This window comes from Rhinopithecus roxellana, chromosome 4 (assembly GCF_007565055.1).
Source record: "Rhinopithecus roxellana isolate Shanxi Qingling chromosome 4, ASM756505v1, whole genome shotgun sequence".
Lineage (NCBI taxonomy): Eukaryota > Metazoa > Chordata > Mammalia > Primates > Cercopithecidae > Rhinopithecus > Rhinopithecus roxellana.
Window position 1 is genome coordinate 78,846,950 of NC_044552.1, and position 16,970 is coordinate 78,863,919.

Below are 16,970 nucleotides of genomic sequence, written 5' to 3' on the forward strand. Positions count from 1 at the left end.
CTAGCAGTTTGAAATTTAGCATTCTTATTTTTTTTCCCTTTTATTAGTCATTTTTAAGGAATGGACATCTAGTGAGACTAAGTTTTCAGCAATATATCAGAACTTTTGTATCCTAGCAAGTATTAATTCTTTCAACAGTTCCCTTGGGAAAATATATATTTTTTTCCCAACAAAGATGCTGTTGCTTAGTGCTCTTCAGAGGCCATTTTCCAGGTACACATGAAAAAATTTATTATTACTTTGATAGAAAATGTCCTCTTTTCTCCCCACTATTCTGTCTTATCTACCTCTTTTTCTGAATTTTCCCCTTCACTCCTTTTCATTTAGTTAATTAATTGGTTGGTGCATTAATTCATTCAATCATTCATTCAGCAAATAGTTATTAAGTGCCATTCCTGCTCAGCCCAACTTAATTTTGGGCTGTCTTTTACCTTTCTGTTTTTATTTATTTATTTATTTATTATTATTTTTTTGGAGGCAACATAATTGTGCAGCCGGACACATACTAGAAGCTGGAAGTAGCCTTTCCTAGGGTACATTTGGCAACTGATTAAAATCCGTTATGTGTGATGTTAGACTGCTTGAAATGTCATTGTTAAGGGGTTTATTTGAAGAAACATTGCAAATTAATATGAATAAAAATCTAGGACTACTTGTAAAGTATCCTAAATCATTCAGTATAACTTTAGCATGTATATATGGTCCTTCACAGTCTAGCTTCAATCTCCCCCTCAGCCAGTGTCAGCTAGTCCCTGACCGTAGTGGGTACTTTAATTAGCATCATATAGGTCAGTTGTTCCTAATCCTCAACAAGGGGCCATTTTGCCTTCTACCCCATGAGATACTTAGTACCTAACATCTGGAGACATTTTTGATAGTCATAACTCGTGTGTGTGTGTGTGTGTGTGTGTGTGTGTGTATTACTGGCACCTAGTAGGCAGAGGCCAGAGGTGCTGCTAAACATCCTGCAGTGCACAAGACAGCCCGCAAAACAGTTATCCAGCCCAGGTGCCAATAGTGATGAGGTGGAGAAACACTGCAGTGGGCCTGTAACAGGTCATGCCTAGGTACCAGCTCTCCTTTCTTTGGTTCACAAACCTCTAATCTTAAAAGTCATCTCAGAGGACACTTTCTCTTTAAACTGTTTTCTCAACTTGATTTATTTGCCCTCCTAATATGCTCAAAGAGTGTTTTCTTATTGCTTCAGTTTTTTTTCTTCTTATGCATTAAGTTATGTAACTGAATTCTCTACATTTCTGTCTCTTGCACTAGGCTGTAAGTTGCTCAAGGACATGGAAAGTATGTCTTGTTAACCTTTGTTACTAGAATGCTTACTGCATGGCAGGTGCTTAATATATGTTTATAAAAAGAATGAAAAGAAATAGATGATTAATATTCAAAATGCCAGCCATGAGTTTCTGTCAAAGGTCAATTGTCTTTCCTTTGGTAAACGATAGCTCCTGGTACTCCTCTGCTAACATCTGAAACATCAATAGATTTTTGAAAAGAGAAAAATTGAATGCAGTTGAGTTCGAAGAGAACCTGCATATCTGTTAGTTCTAACTGTTAGTATCTTGCTACTTTGGCATTTTAGAAATTCTAACCTGTCAAACATAAGCTGATGTTGAGAAGAAAACAAATATTATGTCCTATTGTGCTAGGATGTTTTCTAGCAAAACAACACTTGACCACAATAAGCCAGAGTGCCAAACTGTGAGACTGTGACACCATTAGAGATGCTAAAGGGGTAGGCCTCCTGCACCTTGTCAGAGCCAAAGGCAGAAGACCTACCTCTTGCGAGAGCTAAGGGACACATGTAAACTGCAGTGATTCCCATTATAGGCAGCACTTCCAGATAGGGACTTTCTAATCTGGCTACCTAGGCTACGCTAAAAATTTACCTGGATATTAGTCAGGGTTCTGCAGAGAAACAGAATGAATAAGCGATACACAGCAAGACAGGTAGGTAGGCAGATAGATTTATTATGAGGAATGGCTCATAAGATTATGGGGGCCGAGGAGTTCTACAGTCTGTCATCTGTAACCTGGATCTAGGACAGTTAGTGGTGAAATTCCAGTCTAAGTCCAAAGGCCTGAGAACTAGGGAAGTCCATGGTATAAGTCCCAGTCTAAGGGCAGGAGAAGACTGACTTCCCATCTCAAGCAGGCAGGCAAGAAGGAATAAAAAAAGAAGACCAAAATCCTCCCCGTTTTGTTCTCTTCTCACTGAATTGGACAATGCACCACCACACTGGAAAGAACAGTCTACTGAGTCCACTGACTCAAATGCTGATTTCATCCAGAAACACTCTCCCAGACACATGCAGAAATTGTGCTTAACCAGTCATCTGGTCATACCCTGGTCAAGTCAAGTTAACACATAAAATTACTCCAACCTAAATGACATGTATTTCAGAAATCAGTTGGTATGGGGGTAGGTAAGATAATTTCTGAGAGAGTTTATATAGAGGTTGAACTTCAGAGGAGGGTCACATATCTGCCTGGCTCCTTATGGAATAAGACACCAGCACGTATTCTTTTCTCGACACGTGAAAGCTGCTTGAAATACAGCATTACTCTTCATTTTGTACCTTTTGGATATGTTTTGAAATTTCTGTGTGAGAATTTTTTTTAATCTCTACTTTTGGAAGGAAACCTGAAGAAGGCTTATGGGACCAGGAAGCAGTAATTACAACAGAGCATGAGAAAATACAGAGAAAAGAAGGAATTCTAATTAGGACTGAAAAACAAAAAACAAACAACCAAAAAAACCTCCAGAAAGTAACCTGAAACTTGCTAAGCAAGCCCTGGGAAAATTTTTGCAATTGTTTTATTATTATTATTATTTTCAAGGCAAGCTCTTGCTCTATCACCCAGGTTGGAATGCAGTGGCACAGTCACAGCTCATTGCAGCCTTGGCCTTCCAGGCTCACGTGATCCTTCTGCCTCAGCCTTTGAAGTTGCTGTGAACACAGGCACATGCCACCATACCCAGCTATTTTTAATTTTTATTTTTGTACAGATGAGGTCTTACTGTGCTGCCCAGGTTGGTCTCAAATCTCTGGGCTCAAGTGATTCTCTTGCCTCAGCCTTCCAAAGTATTGAGATTACAGGTGTGAACCCCTGTACCTAGCCTGCATTTTTATATTAACAAGATAATATGGCTTTGCCATTTTAGAAATTGTTTTATCTGAGATATAGACATGAAGCTGAATAATTTTCTCTAAACTTACAAAAATTTCAGGCTACACCTAGTTAAATAAGAAAGAAAAACTTAAAATGTACATAAATTCACAAGAAAAGAATATTTAAAATAAGTGAGGGATCATAGGCAACAATGTGTATAAACAAGTAAGGTGGATCAAAATGTGAGGAAAATACACAAGACGCATATAAATATACACTCAGCACTTCTGGATTTCCATGTGCAAATGTGAAGACAGCAATGAGTTGTTGCACATACTCCAGGATTTATAAAACAAAAACATATTATTTCCCAATACTAAGATACCAGGAATATGTTACTTGTATGTTTGCTTGAGATAGCAAACAAGGTCCTCAACAACACCCTCACAGTGAACATCATGAGGGTGCTTCTCTTAAGGATTTTCCTGGCATCAACCATGACTTGTTGGGTACTCACTGCTGATGTTAGCAAGTAGGCAGTCATTTACCTAATTAAACACTATAGTTTAGAGTTTCTATAGAAATGTATGTCCTGAGTATCTATTGTGGACTTGAATGTTGTCATCCTAGTTCCCCCTCCCCCATACATGTTTTGGTTGCTTTACCTTTCCCATGATTCACATAATAGCGAACTCATAGAAGCAATTTTGCAAAGCATAGTCCTGACCTCTTTGTTGGATCAGGGATGGGAATCTGATCCAAGGTAAACTAAGTTGGTGTTTACTCTAGATCCTGTTCCTTGCCCGTAGTTTATTAGCTCAGCAAGAAACAAATTCAGCCACCTCTTAAGCAGTCATAGTCCATTTCCCTGGTATTATGGAATTGAGTTGGTATGGGGGTAGGTAAGATAATTTCTGAGAGAGTTTATATAGAGGTTGAACTTCAGAGGAGGGTCACATATCTGAGGGATATGTGACATATCTGAAAGAGAGAGAGAGGTGATAACCTCTTTTTGGAAGTTGAACTTATAAAGGAAGATGCATATAGTCAAGACTATGCATCTTTAGCCCACCCTATGAACCAAAGTAGCAGAAGCTGGTCTGCAGGTAGAGGAGCCATGAATCAGGTATGCAGAGAAAAATACAGATAAGCTACAGATTTGAACCCATTTATGAAGCCTGATTGTTGTATTATTCTGTCCTCATGCTGCTAATAAAGGCATACCTGAGACTGGCTAATTTATAAAAGTAAGAGGTTTAATGGCCTCACAGTTCCACATGCCTGGGGAGGCCTCACAATCATGGCAAAAGGCAAAGGAGAAGCAAAGGCACATCATACATGGCAGCAGGCAAAAGAGCTTGTATAGGGGAATGCTCATTTATAAAACCATCAGATCTCATGGGACTTATTTACTATCATGAGAACAGCACAGGAAAGACCCACCCCATGATTCAATTACCTCCCACCGGCTCCCTCCCATGACATATGGGAATTACAGAAGCTACAATTCAAGGTGAGATTTGGGTGGGAACACAGCAAAACCATATCAATTGTATTTCTGGTCCAGGTTTCTGTGGCTCAACTCTATTTCCCATAAGGAATGGAAGGGGAGAGGGCCCTGTTACTTAGAATTATGAGTTTAATACAAATTCCCCAAGGTATTTATTCTTTTTATTTTTTGCTGCAGTGGGCCAATGTTATATTCACTGACAAGTGCCTGGACAGCATCTATTCTTTGTCAGTTAATCAGTGACAAAAAGTATGCTGTAACAACCAGCTGAATTGAGGAGAACAATGACAGTCTTTTATGAAAATGTCCTCTAAAGGGGACATACACAAATAGAATGCACCCTCAAATTTGTTCTATGTATGTGTAACTCATTTGGAATATTATTTTGTCATTTTTAACTTAAAATCATATTTTAATATTCCCACTGGATAATTTTAGGATCAGAAGATGAAAGACTCTCTTAGGTGAAGTTCAAATATTCTATCAACTTTGGTGAAAAGCGGGTTTCACTTTCTCCTGTGTCCATTTTCTTATAGCTATTTGTGGAAATGTGTCTTTTAGGTTATAATCTTCTTGAAAGCCAGGACCCTGTGTTATCTCTCCTTTCATCCCCCATGGGTGTTTGTAGAATGTCTGTCACAAAAGGGATGCTCAGTAACAATCTCTAATGGTCCTTTGTCAAGGAGAGGAACTTTCCAGAAGAGCTTGAATTGACAGTGGTTGCTCTGTGAAAAGAAGCATGAGAGGTCTTGATCCTTCATATGTAAAATCATCAAGTATCTCTCTTAGCTGAAATAGCTCAGTTTTTTCCATTCAATTACATCAAACCCACTGCTACATAGGCAGCACTGGAGCATCGTGTGCCTTTCTGCTGGGAGTGAAGTGGGGAAGGTCATTCTCCAGCACACACAGGCAGGGACATATATGTCCGTATCAGAGAGGCTTAAAGAGAGGCAGGAAGGGGAAGCAGAAGCCATTGACCTGCTTTAAGCAGAGGCTTCCCTTTTACATACCTTGGAGGAGGAAAGTTGAGCTTCCTTCAAAGTGGGTAGGGTTGAAACTCTTCACCCTCAGAGTTCATCTATTAACTGGTGGTCAAGGGATGACCTCTTTCCCCATGAAGTTGTTTATTAGGTACACTTTGGACAAAATGCGTACTTTCCCCTCCAAAAGAACACAGCTTAGCCTGTAAAAGAGCTTATTTTTCTGAGTAAGTAAAATTGTATAAAATCAAAGCAGAATTGTCTGCTAAAAGCTGTACTCTTCTGTACTCACGTGAATTGAGAGTCTGAAACCTTTGTTAGGCTTTTCAAAATTAGCTTGGGCTCTTAGGCTTCTGGGCTCTGGGCAGATTGCCTAGGCAGCCTTCAAGCAGGCAAATAATAGGCAAAAATAGTGCATCCTTTTGACCTACTCTCTACAGTTCAGACTGATTGAAGATTATTTAATAATGATAATATTTTCCATGGTAAAATGTACCCATAGAGTTTTTAATCTCCAGTGGCATTCTCATGCAAAATTCTAACTTTAATCTGAAATACCAATGGCATATATTTAGACAAGTTTCCCCTGCTATGAGGCAAAACTCATTATGATGCAATCACTTTAAACGAGAGTACATATGGGTTATTAAGTATCAAACTGTGTGTGTTTATTACTCATTACTATATTTAGAGATTTAAATAGCTTTACCGCTTTGAGAGGTAGTTATAAGCTTTCAAATATTTAAAACCTAAACGACTAAACTATTCATTTATTTCAAGTTCATGACTTTGTTTAGACAGGAACAAAATGTTTTTCATGTGCAACTTTCCATCAATGAAGTGAATTTCAGGCACATAATATAGAGAAGACGTTTCCTAAATTAGAGTGTCAGTGAGTAGAGAGGCAATGTGAAGTTAAAATGTTGAAGCTTTTATCTGGACTATTCAGGCCAAAACTGCTTTGAAGAAAATAAAGGGTGAGTTTGGATTTACTATGAAAGGTCATTTCTGTGGTTGTAACTATATAATGCCAGAAATCTGGAACTATCAAGATGAAATATCTGAGGCTACTTTCTTTTTAAGAGGTTGGTATCTAATATCACAAGGGAACCTAAATATTAGTCACAATCACTTAATAATTGGTCTAACTCTTTGCTCAGGCTACCTCAGATTTAAAGGAGATTAAAAATATGAGAGTGACAGACTTCCAAAAATAGATTATAATTGAACTTAATTATAGCCTTTGGGAAATAAATGAAAATATGATAAAAGCTCAATATAAGGCCAAAACTACTGCTGAGAACCCTTTTCTGTTTTCTTTTTAAAGATGATTAGGGAACTTTAGTTTAACAATTTATTTTCTATAATAAAACAGTAGCATTAATAACAAAAAATACATTGCAATTAAAAACATTGCTTTTAAGACACTGGAATAATTTACAGTCATAATTTTGAAGTTTCTAAGACAAAATTCTTACATGGAAACAATAATAATAATAATTGATATGTTTCTTCTTTGTGATGATATTCCTGGACAAGCTATTTATAGGTACTTTCTTTTGGAATGAGTCTTAAAGAGAGCCTTTTTTGGGGGAAATGAAAATGATGATGTGTAATTTTATAATTTTATATTATCTTTAATTAGGCTTCTCTTAATCCCTCTACTCTAGTCTCCTCTTTTGTTTTCCTTTTAATTTTTTCTGTGTGTGTTTTTTATATTTATTTATTTATTTTATTTTTAGAGACAAAGTCTCTCTGTGTTGGTCAGGTTAGAGTGTACTGGCATGATCATGGCTCACTGCAGCCCCAAGCTCCTGGTCTCAAGTGATCTTCCTCCTGTCTCAGCCCCCCAAGTAGCTAGGACTACAGGAGCATACCGTCATAACCGGATAATTTTTTTTTTTTCCATAGGCAGGGTCTTGCTTTGTTTTCCAGGCTGGTCTTGAACTCCTGGCCTTAAGCAATCCTCCTGCCTTGCTCCTCTAAGGTATTTAAAGGGCTTAGGTATCCATAATAATTCTGCTCTGTGCTCTAAGGAAAAAGCTCAGCTCCTCATCCTTCAAGGACTATTGAGTTCATAAAAGGCTGAGAACATACCCGAGAGAAAACTGCTGCCTTCTCAAGCAATCTTTGCAGTGTGGTAGCTTTGTAGTGAACAGGTTGGATTGAATGAGAATTCTGCCTTAGCAGGTAGTTCTGAATATTAAATCTTAATCTTCCCAAATGATGCACATTAAGGACAGATCACTCAAGAGAGAATTCTAGGAGACAATAACTTACCTGCTTGAACAATCCCCTCAACGACTGGTAAGAAAAATATTATTTACATTTCTCTGATGGCGAGTGATGATGAGCATTTTTTCATGTGTCTGTTGGCTGTATGAATGTCTTCTTTTGAGAAATGTCTGTTCATATCCTTTGCCCACTTTTTGATGGAGTTGTTTGTTTTTTTCTTGTATATTTGTTTGAGTTCTTTGTAGATTCTGGATATTAGCCCTTTGTCAGATGAGTAGATTGCAAAACTTTTCTCCCATTCTGTAGGTTGCCTGTTCACTCTGATGGTAGTTTCTTTTGCTGTGTAGAAGCTCCTTAGTTTAATTAGATCCCATTTGTCAATTTTGGCTTTTGCTGCCGTTGCTTTTGGTGTTTTAGACATGAAGTCCTTGCCCATGCCCATGTCCTGAATGGTATTACCTAGGTTTTCTTCTAGGGTTTTTATGGTAGTAGGTCTAACATTTAAGTCTCTAATCCATCTTGGATTAATCTTCGTATAAGGAGTAAGGAAAGGATCCAGTTTCAGCTTTCTACTTATGGCTAGCCAATTTTCCCAGCACCATTTATTAAATAGGGAATCCTTTCCCCATTTCTTGTTTCTCTCAGGTTTGTCAAAGATCAGATGGCTGTAGATGTGTGGTATTATTTCTGAGGACTCTGTTCTGTTCCATTGGTCTATATCTGAGAAATGCAAATCAAAACCACAATGAGATACCATCTCACACCAGTTAGAATGGCAATCATTAAAAAGTCAGGAAACAACAGGTGTTGGAGAGGATGTTGGTGGGATTGTAAACTAGTTCAACCATTATGGAAAACAGTATGGCAATTCCTCAAGGATCTAGAACTAGATGTACCATATGACCCAGCCATCCCACTACTGGGTATATACCCAAAGGATTATAAATCATGCTGCTATAAAGACACATGCACACGTATGTTTATTGCAGCACTATTCACAATAGCAAAGACTTGGAATCAACCCAAATGTCCATCTGTGACAGACTGGATTAAGAAAATGTGGCACATATACACCATGGAATACTATACAGCCATAAAAAAGGATGAGTTTGCATCCTTTGTAGGGACATGGATGCAGCTGGAGACCATTATTCCTAGCAAACTATCACAAGAACAGATAACCAAACACCACATGTTCTCACTCATAGGTGGGAACTAAACAATGAGATCACTTGGACTCGGGAAGGGGAACATCACACTGGGGCCTATCATGGGGAGGGGGGAGGGGAGAGGGATTGCATTGGAAGTTATACCTGATATAAATAATGAATTGATGGGTGCTGACGAGTTGATGGGTGCAGCACACCAACATGGCACAAGTATACATACGTAACAAACCTGCACGTTATGTACATGTACCCTAGAACTGAAAGTATAATAAAAAAAAAATTAAAAAAAAAGAAAAATATTATTTAAAAGTGTCACCAGCTGGATGTTTTTATTCTTTACTGTGTGAAACCTGGCTGTGGTTTATTAAATTTTATTTCTACATGTATCACTTTATTACAGTGAGAAGCTATACAAAATGTATTTTGAGCTGCTGGGACCAGTTCCACCTTCCCTAATCTTCTCCCTCCCCTCCACAAAAAGGCTCGAATATATAAACTGTGTAGGAAAAGTTGTGTTAAGTCCATTAGAGACCCTGATGCTCAGTTATTTGCTGATAATAATAATGATTTGTTTAATGATGGCTGCCTGGTTAAGGGTTAGCTAGGCAATTCTTTACATTGTGACACAAATTCTTATTGCATATTTTGACCATTGTTTATTCAGAAACAGCAGTTCACCTCTTGTGATCTAGTACCTAGGGCAAAGAATATTGAAGGTCTAGTGCCGACCTTGTTTATTCATTCATTTAATGAATATTTACTGAGCTCTTCTGATGTGGAATACATTGTTTTTGAATTACTGAGAGACAGAAATTTGGTCTCCAATAGTTGACAATATATTAAGGAAGATAAAATATGTGCAAGTTATTATACTATAAGTAATAATAGCCACATACTATGTTGGGGGAAGGGGTGGATTATTCAAAAATAGGTAAAGAAAGAATTACTGAAAAAACTGTAAACTTTTAGGAATTTGTCTTACAGATATACTCATGCATGTGAGACACTATATATTGATAAATAGTATTTATTGCCACATCATTCTTAGTATTTATAAAAAGAAAAAAGACAATTTCAGTGCCCATCCGTGGACTTTCATGTAATGTAACATTTGCAGTTGTTAAAAAGAATGAGGTACCCCTTGATATAATCCACTGAGAAGGGCACAATATCACTTTTGTATTACGCTTGTCAAAATTGCATAAACTCAACTTGAGCATAAAAAAATCATCAGATAAACACAAATCAAAGGACAATGTACAAACTACCTGACCAGTGCTATCCAAGTGTCAGCATCATGAAGGACGAAGGAAGACCAAGTTAGTATCTCAGATTATAGGACATTAAGGAGATAGAAAACTGAATGAGACATGAGGGACTGGGCTAGATCCTGAAACAGAAAAAGTGCAATAGGAAAACAGATGAAATTCAAATAACATCTATGGTTTAGTTAATAGAATTGTAATAATGTTTATTTCTTAGTTTTTATAATTGTGCAATGGTTATGCAGTCTGTTGACATTAGGGGAAGCTGGGTGAAGGGTGTATGGGAAATCTCTATTGATTTGCAATTTTTCATATGTATGAGCAGACACATATATGTTTAAATATGCACAGACTATCTGTATAGTTAGGGCCTATAAAGTGGCTGAGAACTCAGGACCTGGATTTAGTAAGAAGCTGCCAGGCTACTTACTAGCTCTGTTACCCAGGACTTTGTCTTTTTATTTCTGGGCTTCTGCAGCATGAAAATGAGGATAAGAGTTATGAGGGCTGTTGTTAGGACTAAATCAAATGAAGCATATAAAACACTTGGCATTATGCCTGGAACAAATAAACATTTGAAATGGTAGCAAATAACTAGAAGTAGGAATTAATAGCAGAATCAGTAGACGGTATAGTATCAGAAGTTGGAGTAACAGTAACAGTGATAGGTTTAGTGTTCACTGAATACCGCTGGAGAATTAGTATAATAACAGCCCCCAACAAACTTAGAGGCTCATTGGATAGCAAAGATAAAAACATGAAGTAATTGTAACTGTAAGTCATGTCACTGTGTATGAGCATATAGGTTATATACTGTGCAAACTACATAGTCATATGTGACAGCTATAAATTTAAGACAACTCATAATAGTATGTAATAGTATAGTATGGAATGTGCAAGGTCTAAAATATTCATAGAAAGTTTTATTTTGGAGGGAATTTAACTTGCTTGGATGACTACTATAAAGGACTGTAGACTTTATTCCAGAAAAGGAAGACAATGGGTGTAGAAATGAAAGAAATGTACTTGTGGGATGTTGAAGAGTAGTTAAAGCAGTGACTTCCTGTTGGGTAATAAAATGAAAATCCACTTGAGTGGGGCTAACAGCATATTGGAGACAGAAGAGTCACTGGACTTGAAGACAAATCAATAGAAATTACATATTGTGAAAAAGAGAAATAATTTTTTTTTAAAAGAACTTCATATAACTATGAGGCAGTATTGAGTGTTCTAAGATATATTTAATTGGTGTCCTCAAAGGAAAGAGGAAAGAGAATTGAGTAGAAATAAAATCTGAAGTACTAATGACCAAACAAATCCCTAAAGTTGATTTAAAAAAACACGTTATCTTATAGACATAGAAGCTCTGTAACACCAAAGTAGGATTGACAGAAAAAATGACACCTAGAAAGCTCATGTTCAAACTGGTGGAAACCAAAAATAAGTGGAAAAATTTTGAAAGTGAAATGAAAAATAACATATTTTATGCTGGACCCCTTCCTTATGCATGATGGTTGACCTCTCATCAGAAATAATGGAGGCCAAGAAGATAGTGGAATGACATCTCCTAAATACTGAAAGAATTAAAATAAAAGACAAAAACACATTTGCTAAATCATATATCTATATCTAGAAAAAAATGTCCTTCAAAAATGACGACAACATAAGCCATTATCAGATCAACATATATTGAGAGAATTTGTGTTCAGCAGACTGTACTACAATAATTGTTAAAGAAGTACTTCGGTTTCAGTGAAATGACACTAGATAGACACTTGGATTTTAGAGGAAAAGAAAAAGACATAGAAATTATAAATATATCTGTTAAAATGAAGCACTATACATTTTCTTTTAAATTTTTCTCTAAAAATTATTTTAATTTTATAAATATGGATTATATGCATATTTACACTTTGTGCATTGTTAATGTGTTTATATTACTATATATGTGTGTATGTGTGTATGTGTATATATATGCATTTTAAATAAAATAGCATCCTATTAAATAAGTAGACATTTTAAAATTTACGGTACATACTGTAATCCTAAGAATAGTCATTAAAAGTTAATATGAAGAGGTAATCTCACACACACACACACACGCACACACACACATACACCCCAGGAGAAGGAATGAAATATTTGGCCAAAAAAAGTTAGAAAAAGTAGGGATAGTGGGGCAAAAACAGATGAGACAAAGAAACAAGAGGAAAATGGTATGTGTCATGCACATACTCACAGAATATCACAAGTGAATAAGAGAAACAATCCAATAAAACTGGCAAAAAGATTTGAACAGATTCTTTTCAAAGAAAAATGAATGAAAGACCAATAAACACATGAAATGATATTCACCAACTCTATCAAACAAATGCAAATTAATGCTACTAAAAGACAGTCACCTCTCACCAATTAGAATGAATAAGTTAAAAAAGACTGAGATCATTAAGTGTTGGCAAGGATGTGGAACAGTTAGAATTCTTACACACTGCTGGTGGGAATACAAAATGATATCACTGCTTTGGAAAACTATATGGCAATTTCTTATCAAATTAAAAATATATTTACCTTATGACCCAGCAGTCTCATTCCTAGGTATTTACGAAACATAAATGAAAACACATGCTACATAAAGACTTGCATGTGAATGTTTATAACAATATTATTCACAATAGCCAAAAAACTTGAAAGTAACCCAAATGACTATCAAACAGGGAATGGATAAATTGTGATATATTCTTTCAATGAAATAATAATGCTCAGCAATTGAAAAGGAGCAAAATATTAATAGATATAAAAATAGATAAGTGATTGTGCCAAGTAAATAAACACAACAGATTATTCTGTATGATTCCATACATCTAAAATCTAGAAAGGGTAAGACTAGAGTGGCAAATAGCAGATCAGAGGTTGCCAATGACTGGGAGTCAGAAGAGGGTATTAAGTGTAAAATGAGAAGTGAGGGAACCTTTTAAAATCCTGGAACTGTAGTATATTTCAATTATAATAGTGGTTACATGACTATAATTACCAAAACTCTCAAATTATGTATTTTAAATGGGTGAGTTTTGTTTAAATACATTTAATAAAGACTTTGAGACTAACATTACAAGCCTAAGTGGGAAATGCCACAATCTATATTTCTGGACCTATACTGCCTCATAATCTTCATCTTTATCTCTTTAAATGTCTCAGATTTGCTGCTCTTGGAACAATTAAAACTGATAAACTTCCATATTCAGTGGTAGAATGTTTCTGTCTTTAGGCTTTTAAAAGACTGTTAGGTGATACCTTGTCTGTCTCTTCTCCACTTTTGTGATGCAAAGTTGGGTTGATTCTCCTCTGATTGTAAACTAATTGTGGACTTAAGGCAGCTTTGTTAGAAATACAACCTAGATTATGACAAAATAATTACATTTTCTTGCTGCTGTTTTACATTTATATATTTCTTTTTCTTTATTTGTTAAGTACCTCAATTTCCATGGGATTTGTGTTTTCATATAGAAAATTTTATATTGTGATAGAGAAAAGCATTTTTTGTATCTACCTTTTCAATGACAACCAATTCATCAACTTAGCACAATACCTAAGCATTAGAAAAAAAATAAGAAACATAGGGTAAGCATGTAAATCAGAAATTTATAATCTACTTGAAATTAACTACAACTGAAGATGGCTTTTTGCATGGTTTGTCTAATAACAATTCTAATTTTCTTTTAGAAATATTATCTTGTTTTTAAGAACTGCTGAGCTCTCTCAAATTGCTTTGTGCTTAGTTCAGGTCATCATTAACAATCTCCCCTCCAGGCAAGTATTAAGGTGCTTCTCTTTATATATCATGACCATCTAACCTAGTGTTCCCTCATTCTCTTGTTATCTTGCCCTGGGATACATAGTAGTAAGACAAATCTGAGGGATATGGAAGATGCTATTGTCTGATATGTAACAGTCACATTATATATTTGGTATGAATAAGGGAGAGTATTCAGATTGTATGAAGATAGGTCAGTATGCCAGGGATTAGAGGCATTGTCTTTTCTAGGGAGACCCTGTCTCTGATAGTGCTTCTTCAGGGAAGTACACCTTGGATCAGAAATAACTTCAGGGTTAGAGATTCCTCTGCAATTATTTTGCTGGGAACAACCTTGTACCTACCCCATGAATTTAGGTAGTCTTTAGCCTGAAAATGTGCGTTATTTGGCTACAAGAGTATTGATCATCACAAGTTGACTGCCAATATTTAGAAATGTAGAGATTTTACAAAAGCCTGGATTTCCAGCTTCTTTTGCACAACTGTCTGCTACTGCTTGGTAGCAGATTCCCTCTTTGGACAGAAAAGGTGTTCTCTCTTTGCCACCTGCTTAAACATTCCCTAATGTCTTTCTGACTCTGAGACCCATTACTGCTTGCCATTTATCATCATGTTTGAACTATGCTTTTTCTCCAGTAGAGTTAAGAGGGAATAAAAGATATGTCTTTTCATGTTGAAGGAAAATCTTGGTGTTGTAGACTATTAGCATGTCTGAGTGCCTATGGAAACCCATCTCCTATATACCCTGTAACTTTTGCTGTGTGATGCTTGTACAAATAAATATCTGCCTTAGTGGAAAAAGGATTTGGTACCTTTCAAGGTTACTTCACTCTCAGCTTATTCTTTTCTACACAGTCTCGAGAAAAAAAGAATTGTCCTGCATAAATCCTTTCTATTTTTTAATTTTTAATTATTTTTTGTTGGTTTCTTTTTTTATTATTATTATACTTTAAGTTCTAGGGTACAGGTGCACAACGTGCAGGTTTGATACATAGGTATACATGTACCATGTTGGTTTGCTGCACCCATCAACTTGTCATTTACATTAGGTATTTCTCCTAATGCTATCCCTCCCCCAGCTCCCCACCCACTGACAGGCCCCAGTGTGTGATGTTCCTCGCCCTGTCCAAGTGTTCTCATTGTCCAGTTCCCACCTATGCATGAGAACATGTGGTGTTTGGTTTTCTGTCCTTGTGATAGTTTGCTGAGAATGATGGTTTCCAATCCTTTCTATTATTTTGTTTTTCGTAATGTTATTTGATTCACCTAAGACCATAGGCAACCATCATAGAGTGAAGTCATTATTTTGTATTATACTGACAAAAATTCATATGTAAGCATTTGGGGAAAACAAGACAAGCAACAAACCAATGAATTTTTTTAAAAAGGAAAATAAAATCCCCTAAGGAAAAGAAAATAAGAATATGAGTGATTCTGTCTGTCATTCCATTTAGTAGTACGTGCCCTGAAGTGAGAAATGAGTTCAGTATTCCTTCTAGCAACTTCAGTTCCCCGGTTCTTCTCATTGTTACCATTGGGAGCCTCTGAATGGCATTCTTGTCTTCATAAAAACATTTTTTGTAATAACATGACACATTGGAAGAAACAGACTTGCACCCAAGTATTGTACCACTTCACTAACTGTTTCTTTCAGTTTTGATATGACTGTTATAGTTATAAATTTTACTGCAAATTTCACAATAACAATGCTAATATTATGCATTTATCTTATTATAGCCTACCTGTAGCCTTCCTTATGAACAAAGCCAGCCATATCTTCACTGTGTGGAGTTTAGTTTGGCTAGTTCTTGTGACCTTCTGTACAGCAAAAGAAACTATCAGAGTAAACAGGCAACCTACAGAATGGGAGAAAATATTTGCAAATTATGTATCAGACAAAAGTCTAACATTTAGAATCCATAAGGAACTTAATTCAACAAACAGAAAACACTACCATTAAAAAATGAGCAAAGCACATGAACGGACTCTTCTCAGGAGAAGAAATAAAGGCAGCCAACAAACACATGAAAAAATGCTCCACAACACTAATCATCAGAGAAATGCAAATCAAAACCACAATGAGATAACATCTCATACCAGTCAGAATGACTATTATTAAAATGTCAAAAAATAACAGATGCTGGCAAGGCTGCAGAGAAAAGGGAACATTTATATACTGTTGGTGGGAATATAAATTATTTCAGCCACTGTGAAAAGCAGTTTAGAGATTTCTCAAAGAACTAAAAGCAGAATTACCATCCGACCAAGCAATCCCATTACTAGGTATATACCCAAAGGAAAATAAATTGTTCTAGCAGAAAGACGTGTGTATTCTATATTTGTTGAAGCAGTATCACAATAGCAAAGTCATGAAATCAATCTAGGTGACTATCAATGGTGAACTGGAAAAAAAAAAAAGTGGAACATATGCACCATAGGATAAGATACAGCCATTAAAAAAGAATGAAATAATGTCTTTCACAGAGACATGGATGCAACTGGACGCCATTATCCTAAGCAAATAAATGCAGGAACAGAAAACTGAATACTGCGTGTTCTCACTTATAAGTGGGAGCTAAGCATTGGGTACTCGCGGACATAAAGATGGGAAAAACAGACCCTAGGGACTGCTAGAGGGAGGAGAGAGGAAGTGGCACAAGGGCTGAAAAACTATGTATTGGATGGATACTATGCTCACTACCTGGGTGATGGAATCATTCATACCCCAAATCTCAGCATCATGCAATATATCTGTGTGACATACCTGTACCTGTACCCTCTGAATCTAAAATAAAATCTGAAATTATAAAAATTCAAATGGATAACATTTGTTTTCCTGATCCTCTTTAAAACAAACAAACAAACAAACAA